This window comes from Sander lucioperca, chromosome 3 (genome assembly GCF_008315115.2).
Source record: "Sander lucioperca isolate FBNREF2018 chromosome 3, SLUC_FBN_1.2, whole genome shotgun sequence".
NCBI lineage: Eukaryota > Metazoa > Chordata > Actinopteri > Perciformes > Percidae > Sander > Sander lucioperca.
This window is the reverse complement of record NC_050175.1, coordinates 23,261,224-23,277,882: the sequence shown is the minus strand read 5'-3', so window position 1 is coordinate 23,277,882 and position 16,659 is coordinate 23,261,224. Positions and strand designations below refer to the sequence as shown.

General features: G+C 40.4%; 1 protein-coding gene across 2 annotated transcripts in view; it reads right to left on the bottom strand.

Annotated features, from left to right (window-relative positions):
* Positions 1–16,659, bottom strand: part of igdcc3 (immunoglobulin superfamily, DCC subclass, member 3) — a 64,339-nt gene that overhangs the window by 25,447 nt on the left and 22,233 nt on the right. The window lies entirely within an intron of this gene.

The following is a 16,659-nucleotide window of genomic DNA, read 5'->3' as shown; positions in this document are numbered from 1 at the left end:
TGTAGATAGTAAGTTCAGTATGTTTACAGGCTTATCCACTGTTTCTGCATTGAATCTTTTCTACTGTCAAGCCATTCATATTTGAAAAAGGTTGATACAGAGACATAATACAGTTTAAAAGATATTGGACTGAGAGAGAGAGAGAGAGAGAGAGAGAGAGAGAGAGAGAGATACTTAATTAAGAGTGGCAGTACTTTGGAGCAATGTGGCTGCACCAGTGGTCTACTGCTAGGATTATTCCATTTCAGAGCTAATGAATAGCGTGGCATTCTCCAACAAGACTTGACCTTAGATCTCTGAATGGATGTATGATGAAAATTTAAACATGCTAGTGACAGCTCATTCTTCCTACGCTTGAGTTCTCTGTGAGAAGAGAAAGCATTTTTACTGTTTCCATTGTATTGTATCAATACAAATAAGGACCAACATTTCTGACTGTTACTCAGCCTGCCAGTTTTCTGGGGCTCATAATTTTTCTTTTGCCTCTCTACTATGAGGCCACGCTTAAACAGCTGTATATCTTGCTGGGGTAATTCAGCCTAAGTGCCTATCTCAGGGGTCCAACTGTAATTTTTCCACCTGGGACCCACAACCTTCTAGCCATAAAACATTTTCTACCAACCTCACTGTGAAGCATACATGGCTTAAAAGTCACAGAGAACTTCAGCAAATGTATCACCAAACCTATATTATAGCACATATACAGCTCTTTACATGTTCTTTAGATTAGTTATTTAGTTTCCTTTTACCACAGGGAACTGCGAGCCCTAGAATATTCTTCTCTGTCCATTTACTAAAGTTGTAAAACACTGAAAACCTTTGCAAACTTGTCAGAAGTATCAAATTATTGTTTATTTCACAAGACAGAATATTGGCCCTTTAGAAAATTTGCATGGGTTCACACATCATTTCGGGACTGAGTGCTGACAAAGGCAATCAGCAAAACTTTCTGTCATGCTGTACTGTTGCTGTAAGACGGAGCCTGGGGCAGATGCTGGCAGAGTGTAGCATCAAATGAATGCCCTGAAGGCACTGTCACTGCACAAAGGTTAGGAGTATCATACTTTATGTGTATAGCACTTTTAATACAAGCAAATGTAGCCCCCCCAACAACACACACATACACACACAAATATATATTCACATAACACAATATCCCTCCCCCTGGCTCCATTCACCCACCCCTAAGGCGATGAAAAAAGAAGAAATTCCTAAAAAAAACAGGATGATGAGCTGAGTGAGTAGTGAAACAGCTAGGAATCCTTCAGAAAACAATACAGAAAACAAGCAGCTTAGAGTGACTGATGTGATCAAAGACGCTTGCTGTCTAGGAATCCAGTCTCAAATTACTGTAAGATACAGACACACATGCACGGAAACTGTTGTTTGAACTGTCCATGTGTACTGGGAGCACTGGGGACATGGAAAGAGAAACAAAACTGCCCTTGAATGCTGAGGAACAAAGGAGTTAAAAAAGGAGGACCATTGCCTATAGGAGCTTTCTTGTGCATCTCTGCCAAGTAGTCATGGTGTTCGCTGATCTGGCAGTTGTGTATGTATGCAAACTCAACCCCCTGCTAACAGGCCCCACCCTTGGCCCTCATGCATAAAACATGTATTCTCTAGGAGGCCCATGTCCCTGTGACTATCCACACACTCGTAGAATCAGACACAATTAGAGAAATCACAATAGGGTTACATATGCAGATAAACACGTACAGAAGCAGAAAGACTTGTTCACAGTCTGTGCTGGATGTAAAGGAAAACAGCCCTTCACAATCTGTATTGTGCATGTGGCTTCTATTGTATGAGAGGTTGCAGAGTCAATCTAAAGTGGTATAGCTCAGCTACAGCACATACATATAAGCAAATGCAAAGAGCTGCTTCAACAGAAACAAACAACTGCATCGATCCCCCCTCGATGCTGCAGGAAAAAACACACATGAGGCACTCTCACTCACACAGTGCCCAGCCCCAACAGACATGTTCCTCTATTGTTTTTCACTCTTCCTTTGCTATGACTTGACAGACACTCACACATGATTAAAGACTGTCCACTACCAGCATGACGCTGTTGGCTTAAATGGAGCAGGTCTAATTACTGCAATAAGGGAGTGAATGGTTGGGGTGCATACTAAAAAGAAATCCATACACAAGTGCACAAGGAGGACATTGCTCCTCGAACATATGTCTGACGGTTCCTCTGTGACAACCACAAAAGAAGACTGAGTGAGAGAGTAATATGAGGGAAGGTCACAGACAGGAAATGTGAAGCGTGGTGATTTAGACGGGTAGCTGAGCTGTAAATCAAGTCATCAATAGCCAACAAGTAAGTGGCACTGCCCGAATGTTTGTTTTACAATTTACAACTAAATAGTTCTAATAGGAAGCCAGAAACAGGCAGAAATTAACATCAAAATTTCACATGCTGAAAACTGAAAGACACACAAAAGATGAAATATGACTCCACCAAGTGCTGATGTACTGGTACTGATTATTGGGTTCGAGGGCCAATGACTAAAAGGGCAGTCAATATTTTATTATTTCCCCATCCTTCAATTCCACACTACTGGTCATTACACACACAAGATATATTTAAGATGGTGGAATTTCTGCACTTTCCATATGAGCAACTCAGATCTATCTAATGAAGAAATGTAGATTAAATGGCAATTATTTGAAAGACCCCTAGCTGCATTATTTTTTTGCCTAATGGCCCAGAAGTAATGATCCATGTCTTTTTTGTTCAGTTAAACACACACACACACACACACACACACAGACACACAGACACACAGACACACACACACACACACACACACACACACACACACACACACACACACAAAATCAACAGAGAATAATTAACAAGGTGATTAAAAACCCACACTCTGCAGTTTTCTGTGACAACAGGGACCAAATCAGCCAATCTGATGAGACATTTCCACGTTTTTTTTTTTTTTTTTTTACAGACCTGTGGGTTTTTTTCTGGGCTTGGGATGATTCACTGATATGACAGAGGTAATGATGCCAGTAGACATACATGCATCCTACAGCACCATTCAAACCTGCAGTTATGGCGTTAAGCTTCAGTGAACCTCCATGTATAAATGGCGTCTCCCTCCCTCACATCTTCCCTTGCCTCCAGGCCACTCCTCGCTCTACCGTACATTTCAACCGCTTGCTCGGCTCTTCATTGCACCCCTCACCCCACCCCCATGAGCCCTCTCAGGCCTGTGACATCATTAAGCACATGTTGTTCAAGCAACGGCGGCGATGACTGCCGTACCCAATCCACCCCCACTTCGGTAAACCAGTAAAATAGAGATGAGGCCCATAAATAATGGAGATGGTGTACACTGCTATTCCAGCGTGGAGAGCCCACACTTCAACAGTCTTTAAATAGGCATCCCTAAAATAGCAGGTCCCTTTGCTTGGACCCTAGAGATGGCATTTTAATGCAGATGTGATATTTTATTATCTCCCTACCCCGCTAGGCCTCCTCCTCCCCCACCCTGCGCCCAAGCCTGGGCACTCCTTGTTATCAATCTGCTGGTTCGTGGTGCGTGATGCTTATCACCTACAAAAGGAAGGCTGCACAGGCGTGGGCTGTACTCTGTCTTCCTCTGACATTCACCCACCTCCTTTTAATGTTTTGGCACATCAACACCTTCCCATGTCAGTACCTGCATGAGTCAAAGCATCAGTTGAGCTGCATATCTGCATATCAGCCTTCTCAGCTGGCAGATATAAGGATGTACATGAGGTCAGTAAAGCTCAGGAACCAGACCTATTGAATTGAATTAAATTCATTTCAATTTTATTTATAGTATCAAATCATAACAAGAGTTATCTCAAGACACTTTACAGATAGAGTAGGTCTAGACCACACACTATAATTTACAAATACCCAACGATTCCAGTAATTCATTTATATTAGAAGCTCTCCAGCCAAAATACCTGTAATATGCCTTACATAGCAGGAACCTAGAAGCATGCTTTATTGTTATTTGTTGTAGCAGTTCAGCTTTCCATTTAACACTTTGTTTTACTTTATGATAAGAAATATATCTCCTGTCATACCTTATGTTTTTCTGTTGTATCTGGCATATGATCAGTCTTTACTCAACAGGAACAGGTGGTCGTCCAGTGCACACTTTGACTTTACATGTTGTAGGCATGGATTGTCTACTTTAATGCAACTAAGCAAGGATTTATTCTTTAGGACAGTTTACTCAAAAATAGAAATGTAAAACTCATGGTGACGCTAGAGGAAAAATCGGGGGATCACCAAAGTCATTAGGATTCATCCTCTGGGAAACATGGATGTCTGTACAAAATTTCCTTTTCATCCATCCAATATTTGTTGAAATATTTCAAATAAATATTTCAGTCTGGACCAGTGTGGTGGACCAACTGATCGACCCACATCGCCATCCACAGAGCCACACCACTAGTGTGACTAAAAACTACCTGCATGATCACCTACATGTTTATGGGTTTTGAAAATAATCAATATTGAATGGTGTGCCCTTGTTTCAAATGTAGAAAGAGGACGGTGAGAAGAATGTGACGGCACAGCATGAATCAAAGACTCAAACACCAACGGATGAGCCTTTTGGGCACATCAGAACACACGGATCAGCTAAACGTCAACCAAAGAACACATACATCCTGTTCACTTCAAATACAAACCTAGTTTTTCTTTTGATGATTTTCCAGCCTTGTCTTCTGTGATTTCCTCCTATTTGATTTTCTTTAACTCACAGCTGAACATGACCGATTTTCTTACTTTGCCCCTTTTCACATTACAAAATTGTTTTGACTGGAATTTAATAGCCTTTTCTGCTTGTGTTACAAGCTTGTTTGCATTAGGCTTTCCTGTGGTGTGATTGTCCTTAGTCTGTTGTGTTGATCAATACTGTGGAGCTTGTGTGCACTAAGTTAAATATAGTAAGATTGATGGCTGCTATTAAGGCTCCCTGTAGAAGGTGCAGGAAGCAGCAAAGCTACAACAGTTACCACTCACAATAATGCTTAACATTCTCCTCTGTTAAACCAAGGAAGTTAATGAGAGGCAACGATATGCTGAGTAACCTGAGAAATATTAACCCCTGTACATTATAATGCAATCCAACATAACAGTTCTGTAATTAAAACTACCTTTGTAAAGATAAGAAATGTCCCAGGGCTGTAGTACTTGAGTCTGGACTCAAGACGTTTTTCTATTGTCTCTGACTTGTCTTGGACTCGTTGGTATTTGGACTCAGACTCGTCAAATATTCTAGCTGGACTCGACTGAGTCTAGCACTATACTTTTTTTTTCAAAAGTAACTTTCTCCTTCAAAACTAAAACATTGATGAAGCGCGCTTGTTCAGAAAACAGGTGATGGTTTAATTCAAAAAGTCCATCTAGAACAGGCATTGACATTGGCCGCCTGGTATATGCCTGGCTGTGTCATATACCTCAATCATCATCAATTTTATTTTGTCTACAGACATAATGTCAGCGAGCACTTTGTACTATGGATTCTTTTTCAAGTTCAAGAATGGGAACATTTTGTTTTTTTAGTGACAACTTCTTGCTTGTTATTTGGTCAATTTTCCATTGGCAGTCCATAATGTTCTTGTTACAAAAGAAAAAAAGGCTCAACATCTAAAATGTGAAGTTGCAGCTCAGCTTTATGTGACTTAAGTGAAATTGCTCTACTTAAAGTAAATAATATGGCCTACAGTGTTACGTTGCACCTGCTTTTTATCATTACAAATAATAATAAAGCAATATGATCATCTTAAAATAGAAGATGACATAAATTATGAACAGGTAAGTAAGTGCTCTTGAACAGGATTCTTTTTTTTACTGTCTGTCTTGACTGTCTCATTTCTCTCTTTGGACTCGGTCTTGACTCAGCCTCGACTAGTCCTGGTCTTGGACTTGTCTTGGACTCAACAAAAGTGGACTTGACTACAGCCCTGAAACGTCCTATATGAAAGTTTGAAGATCTACAGTTCCATGATTACTGAGCAAACTCACATCTGCTTATACTGATGGTGCAATGCAGTCGAAAGCTCCAGAACAAACTACCTTTGTAAAATGTAAACGTAAGGTAAGAAGCTTTTTTGTCACACAAAAAGAGTATGATGGGAAGGCACATTCTACACTGTCTACTTGTGTTTCCCCCCCCACCCCTCCTAACCTCTCCACCCCAGGCACAAAGCCTAGGCCCCTGGTGCCCTGCTCTGTGCCTGTGCCTCCGTCACACCCCTTACTCCTGCACCACTTCAAGCCCCCTCCACCCTACACCACACCCCATCGTCCCTCTGGCCTCTTCTCCTCCCTCTCCAGCACCCCGTGCTCATGCACTCTTGCTCTGCCCCAGTAGCCCCAAATCTCCACACTAAGCATCCTACACTCACTTTAGCATGCCTAATTAAAGAGAGACCCATTAAAGCACAACAGATGCTGAAAATTAAGGGATTATTTAAATGATTCCCAGTCGCGGCTTTGGGTAAGATTAGAGACAAGCGAGAGAGTGAGAGAGCTGGGGGAGGACAACAGAGAAAGGAGGGTTAAAATAACAGACAAACCAGTGCCATGAAAAGTAGCCTTTGATTTAAAATGAACTGCCAGTGTTTCTCCTTGTTTATATTGTTTCCTTTTAAAAAAAAAAAAGAAAAAAGAAGTGTTTAATATGTTTGTGCATGCAGAGACTCGCATGCAACAAAGAAGGGATTTGACGTGTGAGAACAAAGAGAGAGCGCCTTTTGTAACATTTAAGGACTAACTGGGCTTAAAACTGCGTACTTATTAATCACCTTCAAACATTCCCTCATTATAATCAGAGACATGGTTCAAAAGGACATCTTTTCTACTTTCCAAAGCCCTCACTACTGCCTATCACATAATCTAGTTTACTCTAGATGCATGCCCCCGTACGATTTTTTTTTTTTTTAAACCCTTAAATCATGACTTCTTGTGAGTTTTGGGGAAATAAATAGACAGATTGAGACATGCAATTATGACATACTATCAACAGATTCAAGGCATCTGCTGTGAAAAAAGATGGCAACTACAAAGCATGATTATTGCAGCACACATACCCAGGGACGTCGGACTGGGGGGGAAAAGGGGACTGAGTACCCAGGGCCCTCATGTGAGGAGGGCCCAATTAATAACTGTGGATGCAGGGAGGGGCCCATAGAAAATGCCTTTCTAAAGGGCCCAGAATTTTGAGCTACGCCCTTGCACATACAGTACCTTGAACTGGTAAAATAAGCCTTAACATATTTTTAGACAGGATTATTCATGTTTTTTTCTGCTGTTAATTTTCAACTTTTTCATTTACACCATTGATAGAAACTGATATGGTTATACAGCTAAATGATGAATAATCTACTCTAATAATGCCTCTGAACCAGATGGGGAAAATACAACATCTCTTTTTCTTAAGAGCCTAGTCCTCCATGAAATGCATATGTAAATATAATGTGAATGGAATATTTTAAGTGTTTTAAATGTTTTTGCCCATACAATATATGTCCACTTTCTCACCTGGTTCTTCCAGGTCCCTCTCTTTGTCCACTCTCTCTCCATCCTGCTCTCTCTCTCTCTATCTCCCTCCCTCCGTCATATCACTGACAATCACATACAAAACATTTTGTAATCAACTAGGAAATAATAATAAAAGAGAAAACAAAAAACACAGTAGTCCTACTATATATATATATATATATATATATATATATATATATATATATATATATATATATATATGTCTTATTGGCTACCTAGCCATTTTCTCACCCTGTTCATCTTGCTCTCTCTGCCCTTCTCCCTCTCTATTCTCCTCCTACCAAAGGTTATACATTCACCTATTTATAACATATGTGAATATGGGGTTGCTGTTCAGTGCAGTGGGATAATGTTAAAGGCTTATCTTATACTTTCTCACCTGAACCTGGCTGTTTTCTTTAAAAAAAAGAAATGTATATCCATCTATGGGGAAACAGACTGTGAGTCAGGGTTTGTTCTTCCAGTGTTTCAGTTCTGATATGAATGAGTCTGATGATCCGTCAGGTCGAATTATTTATTTTTCATTGGCATTGACAGTTAAAAATAAGAAAGTGTCTGGTAGGGAGGTAGCGGTGCTCAAGCCGTTACGGCAGGCTATTAATAGCACACTTTAAAAACTTGTTGTAAGCTACTCCTAAGCTACATTTGCCTACAGTTAGCAATTTTGTCTAACGTTGCACAACAAAATTGGACTCCGCGGTGAATAAGCTAGGCTAATTCAGATATAATTGCCATCATTGTGATCAGGGAATTACAGATTGGTTCCACAAATACTACACCTGTAGCCTACTTAACGTGTTCATTCGATTAGATTTAATTTTCACTCCATTAACCATACCTTTTCAGTGGTTGAAAGTAGCCATACTCTGACGACCAAATTCCCCAAAGTTATCTGCGCAGACTGAAGAGTAGGCCGAGGCGCCCTCGTTCAGGGAATCGCAGATAGGCTGTTGACTTTAGGCTACAACTGAGCTGAGCCTGTCGTCATTTATCCTATTCCATCGCTAAAATCAGGTTTGTAGAAGTAATAACGTTTGAGCACTAAACGATTTCACAAAATCACAATGATAAGGACTTTATTTTTATGGGGTGCTGAGATGATTTTTTAGGGGTGCTTCAGAATAACCTAGCGCCGTCTATGGGTCTGAGGTTAGAGACAGCTCAGTGAATGTGCATACTCTCCCATACTGTAACTGCAGCCTGGAATGCTCTACTTGAAAAAATGTGATCTCCTCTTAACTTGCCTGCTCCTTAGTGTGTCCCTGTCAAATTGGCACCTTATTAAGGACACTGCATGTGGGATAGCCCCAGAGACCTGAAGTCTCATCAACCTTTCAAGCCTACATTCCTATTGCCTCAGCCAGACAATGTTTTTGTCTTATAGAGGGTTTAAAAAAGCTGCATAATGATACTGGAGTTCTGTTCTGGCCTGTAAAATGTGAGCACCTTGCCTTTCCTCTAATGAGTTTTACTGGTACATGCAAGGCTCATGGACTCATGCGAGCTGTAGTTGTTGAATGCTAACAAAATAATCAGTATTTTATCTTACAATAGCAAGGTGCTTTCCTTGTGATAGAAGTAACATACTTTTCACTGCCCAGTACAGTAGTGGGTAACCATTTAACTCAGACTTTGGACAGAAAACATCTAAAAGCCTCTAAAATATAACAAGAAAGTGGGTCGGGATTTGGGCTCTGTATAAACTGCTGATTTCCTACTTTTTCTATCCTCTTTAACTTGTGAGGTAGCAGATAGTAAATCTTTTAAGTTAATGAAATTCTTTTCTCTTGAGCATTTCAGGGAGCATTAAGCTTTCCTTGAGGGTCTGTGCTCAAAATCAATTGGTGGAAGAGTAAATTCACCTACTTTAATCACACACGCACTCCTTACACACTCACACACACTCATAATTCTTAGCACAAAAGCGTCACCAGGACAAGACAACAGAAGTAATTTACCACTCGTATTTTTTTTAAATTCATTTTAAAATCATGCTTTTATAAAAAACATCATTTTACAAATGTTTATTGCAGAGAGTAATGCACCTTAAAAACATTCTGTCACTCTTCTTTTTCACACCTGATTGTTGCTGGGAAGAGGCTATGCCTTCACAGTGCCATTTTCTACTTGCCAGAGGCCACATATCTAATTAATATCGCCAATACCTCAGCATACAACTGCCTGCTTTAGAATTCAAATGAGATGCCTCTCCCGTCATCCAACCAGTATATATGAGCTCATATCCACATGAATTATGTGCTATCTTTTATTCAGCTCATTCACTGTACACCCTCTACACAAAAGCGAAACCCTACAACTGCTTTATCCCTGTATTGTCTTGTCGCTTTTTGGTGTTCGAGAGTTTGTAATATTTTTAAACGTTTTAGAGACATCTGGAGTAAGATAACATTTATATTCAAATGGAAATGCCATTAAATTCTTCTTTGGCTCGTCTCCGCCTCTTGTTTTGTGAAGCCAAAAATAAGCGAGGCCCACAGACAGCAGTGGCTCTGAATAACAACTTGGATGGACATTTGGCATCACAATTATCCTCAGTCCAACACTCATTACTTCCCCCTCATTAGAGGACAACTGTTGGGTAGTGAGGCCAGTCTGAGGAGGACAGGATGAATCTCTCCCCAAAAGTCTTCCTTTGTGCTGCTGTGTCTTGATCATATTGTTGGTAGAAAGAATATATATACATGTATTTTATGTCATTTAAACTGTATGTATTTTATTTTTCTAGCCCTCCTTCCCCTTTTCCTAAGTGGCTTTGCCACTTGTCAGGCCGCCATTGTAAATAAGAACCTGTTAATGACTTGCCTGAAAAAAATAATGGTAAAATAAATAAATAAAATAAAATAAGTCTAGAGAATATTTTGAGATGAATATAACTCAATGTGTGAGTAGCGTAGCATACAGTGTTGACTATACATCTGACAGTGATTTTGATGGGGGCTGGACTTATCCAGGGGTAGATGGATGACCCCACATCTGGCACTCCCATGGGAGATCTGAAAGACACAGGGCGGGACCGGCCCATGCGCTCCACTGCATCTCACAGCACCCTGAAAACTGGGCTCCCTAAATGCCTGAAATGGCTTTGTAAATCTCCCCTTCTTCACTCCATCACACAGACACACACAGACACACACACAGACACACACACACACACACACACACACACACACACACACACACACACACACACACACACACACACACACACACACACAGAGAAGCCTCTGGCAGTTGTAAGAGGGAGACCCAATGTGCCTCAGCTGCGTGGTTCCCATTGGGTATTTATCTATATGTCTCAGTTGGTTTCCAAATCCTCATATCACAGTTTCCAAAAATGCAATTCTGTCAAAATTTCACACAAACAAATGAGTGACAACTGCATTTCCAAAATCTCCAGTTGTCCATATTCTATAAATCTCCAGTCTAGGGCTGGGCAATATGGGCCAATTTAGTCTATATCCACAACATTCCACTTCCGGGATTGTTCAGGTGCCGTCGGAAATTCCGCCGGATGTCATTCATTTCGGCCAGATGTCCGTTACCTTCCGCTTTCTTTGTGCTGGAGTTTTAAACTCTGGTTGATTTATGAGGACTATGGTTAACTGCTCCTCAGGTCTCTGCAGGGTAAATCGAGACTAGACTAGACTAGACTAGACTATCTGTCCAATCTGAGTTTTCTGTTGCATGACTAAAACAACCTTTGAATGTACACGTTCCACCAAAACAAGTTCCTTCCCGAGGCTATTTTGCAAAGGGTGCCGTTGCTCTGTGCGGCGCTTAGCGCCGCCCAAGACGATTGTGATTGGTTTAAAGAAATGCCAATAAACCAGAGCACATTTTTCTCCCATCCCGGAATGCTGGGTGGACTCGCCAGACCCTCCTCCGCAGCGCTGTGGAGGGAGGTCTGGCAGTACGAGACTAGGGCCAATTTGAGCTGCCTGTCACTCACTCCATTAAAACTGCACTTACAAAAGTGATAAATGATCTTCTACTTACTATTAATAAAGGTTCCACCTCGGTGCTTCTATTACTAGATCTCAATGCGCAGCTTTTGACACTAGTGATCATTGTACACTCCTTAACCAACTAGAAGATTAATATGGCGTCTCTGGCCTCGCTCTCACGTGGATAAAATCAGTGTGTTTCCTATAATAATCAACTACCATTAACTACTATCAAATTTTTCTGATGTGAAATATGGAGTACCTCAGGGCTCTGTTCTTGGCCCTCTGCTTTTCTCTTTTTATAGTTCACCTATACGCAATCATGAAATTAATTTCCACTGATATGCTGATGATAATTAGCTTGTTTCATCCAGACTTTAATTTGTAATGTCTTGTCATCAGGCTGTTGTTTTAGCTTCCCTTCATTGGCTTTCTATCCATGTCAGATCAGACTTCAACAGGCTTCTATGTATGCCCCTTCATACCTGTCTGATCTCCTTAAAAAAATTATATTTCATCACGTGCTCTCAGCTCTCAGAATACAGGGCTCTTGTCTGTCCCCAGAGTTGAAAATAAGTCAGCAGGATACAGGGCCTTTTCCTATCATGCCCCCTGTTCTCTGGAATAAGCTCCCTGCTGACATGAGACAGTTCAACTCTGTTGAGGCATTTGAATCCAAAACTAAAACTCTTAATTGTCCGTAATGTCATTTTGCAATGTTGGTCTATTCTGTAAACACGACATCTACTGCATGTTTGTCTGTCCTGGAAGAAGGATCCCTCCTCTGTTGCGCTTCTCGAGGTTTCTTCCATTTATTTATTTATTTATTTTTTTGGGGAGTTTTTTTCTGAATCGAGGGTCTAAGGACAAAGAGTATCGTATGCTGTACAGATTGTAAAGCAAATTTGTGATTTGTGATATTGTACCATATAAATAAAATTGACTTGACTACATGCATTGTACAAAAAAAATCGGAATTAACCAACATAATTAGATGTATCTCTCTTCAAACTAAGCAGCACAGCAAAAGCCTGAGCCACATATGGCGCTAATTCTCATATGTATATGTGCATGTCCTCAAATCTTCATTTTGGTAGCATTTGAGGTGTCAGGGAATGAAGTTAGTAGTCTTTCTATGAGTTGCACACTCTGCTTATCCATATTATGCAGGCCTACCCTCATTTTAGACTGCTTTCTATTCTGCCTTTGCTTTATTTTCTTACTACCACCTGATCTTTAATATGAGTGGACAGGCAATTAAAGGAGAATTCCGGTCGATTTCAACACGTAGCTCTGTTGTTGGTGAATTTAGAGTGCTGTCAGTAGCGAGAAAAACGAAAACAATCATTGTTGCCTACACCGTGTTATCTTCCTGCTACAGTTTGCACCCAGGAGGCTGAAACAGGGCAAGTTTTAAACATGCTTTTAGCCTCTTAACATGTTCGAAATGTCATTACAAGTGCCTACCCGTGTGAAGTGATTCCTTCCAAAAAACTCCACAAAAATATTTTCAAAAATAGGCATATGGTTATTTTTTAAAAGTAAGTGCTGTAGTACAACTAGCAGGAGACATGTTATAATTAAGGTAAGTTTGGAGACACTACCTTACTAAATCATTAAATTAATAAATATTTTTGTATCTCTTTTCAGTGTTGTACTTTGTAGACGCTCCCGAAGCACTCGTCTTGCTGTCTCAACACCGGAACTAAACAGAGCTGAATTAGCCCAACTTTTATGCATTTCTTTCACATCTACTGCAGTCAGATTCACTGTGTTCACTTGGAAGGAATCACTTCACACGGGTAGGCACTTGTAATGACATTTCGAACATGTTAAGAGGCTAAAAGCACATTTAAAACTTGCCCTGTTTCAGCCTCCTGAGTGCTAACTGTAGCAGGAGGATAACACGGTGTAGGCAACACCGATTGTTTTCTTTTTTTCTCTCTACTGACAGCACTCCAAATTTACAAACAACAGAGCTACGTGCTGAAATCGACCGGAATTCTCCTTTAATGTTGTTTACAATAAAAACCTTTCCATTGATTTAACAAGAATTAGCTTAACGTAGAGGACTAATAAGTCGGAGTAAAAAGAAAATCCATATGTTCCATATTATGTAACATACTGTAGAAGAGAATGACTTTGGTCATAAAGCACCATGGTGTGCACAGAGTAATCTATTAAAAACCTTAACTTGGAGTGTTTGTGTGTTCAGGGTGCTGACGATATCCGGCTCAGTCATTTCTGAGAAATTATCCCTTGTTACTTGGATACCAGCCCTGGGACAGACTGTCACTTTTACCCTCCGCTTCAAACACGTGGACACACTTATTTACACATGATGGCTTATACATGGCAAAGGTGGACAGACATGAATGCACTTACTGAAATGCACAAAAATTAGTTTCTGTTTCTCTCTCTCTCTCTCTGACATGCATGCACGCACACACAGAGACACACATACAATCACTCACACCCCTCTCTGCTCCGTCAGCTCAACTGACAGCAGTAATGAGTTTCTTCTCTGTGTAAGCCAACTGGCACCCACTCAAGGGAATTTTTCAGGCTGAATTGCAGCCATTAATCACAATCGCGGGTAACACAGTGCCATGAGATGCGTTCGTGGGGGGTAATAGGACTACAACGTAGGAAAGGAGGAGCTTGCGATTGTGACAAAGTCAGAGGGAGTGGACTGATGACGAAGGAATAAGAAAGACCATAAAAAAAGCACAGTAGTGCTTCATAAACAAAATTAAAATGTTTGGATTGGTAAATCATCTCCCTCTTGTTGAGAGCAAGCCTGGGGTTTGGCTCATAATGGGCTAAATGGAGGCTAAAGATAGGAAGTATCAAAACCCCAGATGTCCTGTTCTTTAAATATGAGCTCAATTATTGGGAGGAGAGATGCTGTGACATCAATCATGATCAACAAGATAGGTTGGACGTTCTTCTGCCAACCACCGCATGCCTTTAGGAACTTGTAGCAGCTGCACAGACACACATTCATGTACATGTAAACAGAGAAAGAAATGTGTGTGCCGAAGACTCAGGCCTAAATGCATAACATGTAGCAAAGAGAGGGGCAATGGAATAAAAACGGAATCATTCCTACAGTGACAGCAGCCTTTTAAGAGCATGGAGCATTTATGTTAATGACAAAGAGAGCAGCATTAATGTATGGATAACTGGCATCGCCTTGCTTTGTGACGTGAAGACATTGTCACCACTACATCCTCTTGTTAAGACAGCTGGAAACAGGAGGCAGACTTTGAGTTTCCGAGTCTGCCTCCTATTCTTTTCTTTTTACTGTCTTTTTCCTCCTTCTTTCACTCCATTCAGGCTGCCAGCTGACTGCAGTCACCAGGGATATTACTGTCCCTTGGTGATTTTAGGAACCCAGCTGCCCACTTGCCTCCAAACTGGCTAATCCCAATGAATTAATGTTAAAATGCAGTCAGTAACCCCTAGCTCTTCTTGTCGCACATGTGCCACACCTAATGCATGGAGCCTAGTTCACCCCAATTCAGCAGCAAGAATAACCACAGAGGAAGAGATGCAGAGGAGGAGAAAAAGGAAAGGCAAGTGCAGGCACTGTCATAACTACTTAGTGTTACAAGACAGTGGGTGAGAAATGAAAGCCCTTTGTCTCTGCCTCTACCTACAGTGTGTGTGTGCAAACAAAGACACTGTATTTGTTACGATGGCATATCTTTTCTATCAGATAATGAATTACAATTTTCAGCACTTGAGTAAACAAAGAGCCGCTCTGGATTTACATAAATTGAGAGAAACATTTTTTTCTATGGAAAAAGAAAGGCCCTAGCAAATGCTACAAAGACAACACCTACTGTATAGTTTATTTCATTGTTCAAAATCCTTTAAATAAAATTCCTGTCAATTCATTAGGATTATCAGTTAGTGCTGGATTAAACTGACTAATTGTAGTTCCAATCAGCTCAAAACATACATGTTTGGTTACCTCTTTACTACTGTTGGGTGTGATAGTTTGCATAGATTACCTTTGGGCTGCGACTAACAATTATTCTCATTGTCAATTATTTTCTTGATTAATCTTTTTGTTTATAAACGTCAGAAAGTGACATATTCAAATTGCTTGATTTGTTCGATCTACAGTCCCAAAACCAAACGATATTCAGTTTCCTGTCGTATAAGGCAAAGATTAGTAGCACATCCTTACATTGGAACAGGAAATAGGCATTTTTGCTTAAAAAATTACTCAAACAATTAATCGATTATCAAAATATTAACCCACTAATTCTCTGTGAAACAACTATCTTTTTAGCTAGTCCACCTGTTCTGGTTTTTAACATTTGAAGGAGCTGAGTACAATACATCAGTTAATGTTTTTTTTCCACTGACACTAAATTACTATTTTTACCATACAATATTGTGATACAGTATGTTACATAATAATTTACCTGACTAAAAGTCAACACCCTGGGTGTTTCTACAGTAAGCACTCACATATCAATGTTTCTGTACTCTGCTTTTAAATAAGCACCCTGTAGTGCTAGCTCTCTCTGACTGTCATGCTGTCCTCTTCGTCCATTCCCTGCAGTGGATGGGAGGAGCTCTACCAAAGGCTGTCAGACATAAGCACATATCACTGGGCTCTCTCAGCCTGCCATCAGCCAGCTAACCCTCTAAAACTGTCTTCCCACTCACAAATAATGCCTATGCTGGAAAATGGAGAGGGCTATTACACTACTAGCATCATGTTTCATCTTTTCACGTCGAGGCAATGAAATGGTCCGCCTTACGACTTACTAACACATGACATAAACCACTTCTGTAAAGAAAAAAAAAAAACTGAGATACATTCGTAAATATGATTAAAGACTGCAATTGGACGGTGATACAACATCTTTATGTGATTATAAAATAAACACATCTTGTCCACTAAGCAGCTACTGAAAGAGTTGAAGCACCTCTTACGATGGATCCTAAAATTGCTACTACATCACTTGAGGTGGGAATTAAATGACATGTTTCAATGATACTTTCAAGGAGAAAAACAGGCCTCAGTAACATGTCTATGTGTTAAGGGAATGCCCACACTGCACATTAGTTACTATTTTTTACCAGATGCAGGTCTAGGTA